This window comes from Azolla caroliniana, unplaced genomic scaffold (genome assembly GCF_043228905.1).
Source record: "Azolla caroliniana isolate FFs.n. ecotype wild unplaced genomic scaffold, voAzoCaro1.0.p SCAF_9, whole genome shotgun sequence".
Classification (NCBI taxonomy): Eukaryota; Viridiplantae; Streptophyta; class Polypodiopsida; order Salviniales; family Salviniaceae; genus Azolla; species Azolla caroliniana.
The window spans coordinates 9,384,740-9,388,054 of record NW_028230444.1 but is presented as its reverse complement, the minus strand read 5'-3'; the positions used below and the strand labels follow the sequence as shown (position 1 = coordinate 9,388,054).

General features: G+C 41.1%; 1 pseudogene; it reads right to left on the bottom strand.

Annotated features, from left to right (window-relative positions):
* Positions 1-1,452: 1,452 nt before the first annotated feature.
* LOC147860126 (secreted RxLR effector protein 161 pseudogene) lies at positions 1,453-2,082 on the bottom strand (annotated as a pseudogene).
* Positions 2,083-3,315: the final 1,233 nt, after the last annotated feature.

Below are 3,315 nucleotides of genomic sequence, written 5' to 3'. Positions count from 1 at the left end.
GATAGTTATTAGAAAGGAAAAAAAAAGTGTTTTTAATATGTAACTGATACATACCTAGACGAGGATCGACTTGCTCGTGTGTTGTAGCTCTGAGGTGCAATGTCGATCTCAAAGTTTTTGTGCTGCTACAGGGGCTTCGTCTGCATTCATGCTCAGAGTACTCCATCTGTTTGGACTTCGAACTCGAACTCAGGATTATCAAGAATTTGATGACATTCAAGTCAACCTTAGATGATGGCATTATTCCCCATGTTCCACTACGTTAGAAACCAAAGTTCAAATATTTGAGTATTCTCATAAATTAAATGACATGTATTTAACTAATAAAACATAAAATTCCGTAAACCATTCTTATGATTTTCCCACAAAAAACTAGCTAAACAAATAGCTAATTAGTTGTGGTCATTTTAGTAGCTAATTAGTTATAATAGTGTTTCCACTCGTATGCTTTTACCCACCTATCCAAAAAGGGGATCCAACATCAAAAAATAGTTTCCTACACTCCAATGCAAAATGGCATAGTGAAATGGATGAACCGGACCATTCAAGAGAAGGTGACGACAATGCTCTAGCAAGCCAAACTAAAGTTGGAGTTCTAGTCGATGCACTTCAAATGGTAGTATACTTGATCAATCTGTCTCCGTCACAAGCAATACGGCTCCAAGTGCCACAAGCACTATGGTCATGCAGGTAGCCGATCTATGATCAGCTTCGTACATTTGGATGTGAAACCTTTGCCATTATTTTGAGGGAAATAAGGAACAAGTTGGTGCCCCATTTACTCAAGTGCATATTTCTTGGGTACAGAACTAATGGGGATTTTGGATACAGGCTATGGGATCAAGAAGATTGGAAACTAATCTGGATCAGCAATCTTGTCTTCAATGAAGACTCAATTCTCTCTTGCTTGCCTTAGCTGAAAATTGTTGGGTATGTGAGGAAGAGTGAGAAACACACAAGAGGCACACACAAGAAGCTCAAACAAAGAAACACTCACACAAGGAAGACAATGGCTGGAATAGCTCTCTCTATTGATGAATGATACAAAAACTAATAGGATCTGAAATATATATATCCCTAAGTACTAAGTACCACCACATATGAGTGACTCATGTATGTGGTAACATGGGGAAAAAACCTCTAGCCAGCACTAGAGTAAAAAGTGCCCACCCATGTATATGGAAAAATGGTTCACATCAAAGCTACTCGAGGAACACGTAAGTGTAACAAACCCCCCTAGAGCAAATGATGTGAACATGTACAAGGAGTGACAGATCAGCCCCCACAAGGCAATAAGCCTAAAGCTTTGCGAAAAGCTTCAAACTTTTCTTGTGGAAGAGCTTTGGTGAATATGTTTGCCACATTATCTTGTGTAGGCACATATACCAAATCAATATCTCCTGCATGAAGGTGCTCTCTCACATAGTGATAATGCACCTCAATATGTTTGGTCTATGCATGAAATACGGGATTCCGTGCAACAGCCAATGCACTCTGACTATCTGTGAGAATACGTGTAGCAACATCAATCTCCATGCAAAGATCCATCAAAAGGCGTCTTAGCCATATACACTCCACTGTAGCTGTGAAAACTGCCTTGTACTCAACTTCACAACTTGATGTCGCCACTGTAGGTTGCTTTTTACTCAACCAAGATATACATGAGTTTCCAAGGAAAAAGCAATTACCACTAGTGGACACGTGAGTATCGTAACAACCAACCCAATCACTATCTGTAAAAGCATGCAAGCATGGCTGAGTATCTCTACCATAAAAGAGACCCAAGCTCAAAGTGCCTCTAAGATATCTAAGCACACGTTTCACTGCTTGCCAATGTTTAGTGCCAAGGCTATGCATGAATCGACTCAACTGGGAGACTGCATACTGTATATCCGGCTTTGTATTGCATGCATATATAAGACATCCCACAGCTTGTTGATAAAGAGAAGTATCAAATGCATCACTAGAATCCTCAACAGAGAACCTAAATCCTGTCTCCACAGGTGTAGAAATTGGCTTGCAATCCTCAAAGTCAAAATGCTGAAGTAGTTTTTCAACATACTTTCCTTGATGCATAACCATTCCCCCCTCAACGGATACAAACTAGATGCCAAGATAGTAGCTCAAAAGACCAAGATAAGTGACTTCAAAAGTATGCTGCAAATCAGCCATAAGAAAATCAAGTTTTGCTTCACATGTCCCAATCAAGAGTATGTCATCAACATAAAGAACGAGCACTAGAAGATCAGCCCCATCTTTGCATACATAAAGTGTGCTTTCAATCGGACTACATGTGAATCCAAGAGCAATCAAGTGCTTATGGATTTTTTCATACCATGCACGTGGATCTTGCTTGAGACCATACAAGGCCTTATGCAAGCGACAAACCATATGCTCTTTCTCTTTCGTAGCAAATCCAGGAGGTTGCTTCACATAAACCTCTTCTTGCAAATCACCATTTAATAAAGTTGTTTTTATGTCCAATTGATGCATTTTCCAACCTCTTTGGGCAGCCAATGAGACCACGGAAGAATGGTAATCATGTGTGAAGTAGGTGCAAAAGTTTCCTCATAATCAATGCCATATTGTTGTGCATATCCTTTGACAACCAATGTAGCTTTGTAGCGATCAATACTACCATCGGACTTTCGTTTAATCTTGTAAACCCACTTAGTACCAATCACATTCTTTCCTTTTGGCAATTCACATAACTCCCAAGTACCATTCTTATGAATGGAATCCATTTCTGATTGCATAGCACTCATCCAATGAGGATTGTTGAGAGACAAGCTCAACATCGGCCGGATCGGCTGAAGAAGCCGACGACCGGATCGGCTGGGACCGATCGGTTAGGCCGTTAGGAAAGATATTCCGTGAGGAATATATTTGGGAGTTATTGTAGGAGCTCTTAATGAGCATTGAAGTACTGTCAGTACTCCAATCAGTCCTTCTAGGGCTTGTACAAAGTGTTCATTGAACACATATATGTATAGTTTTTTGTCTTTCAATATATGTTGTTCCCTTGGTGTCTTCTCTCCATCTCTCTCGGTCTCTCTCGCATATATTGTGCAAGCTCAAGCTCTCCATTAAACCTGTGTGAACCTGGGAGAATACGCCGTCCTTTTTCGACTTACAGTCGATGCTCCTGGTAGAGGAGAACCACGCGGGTGCATCTACAAGCACGCACACCGACAGTAGAATGTTGTACACGGAGGGAGATAGGCCTCATGGACGTGGAGGACGAGGCGAGTCCGTGCAATGGAGGCGGCCGACGAGATCAAGGAAAAAGGCACCGAAGTGATGCCGACAACAACT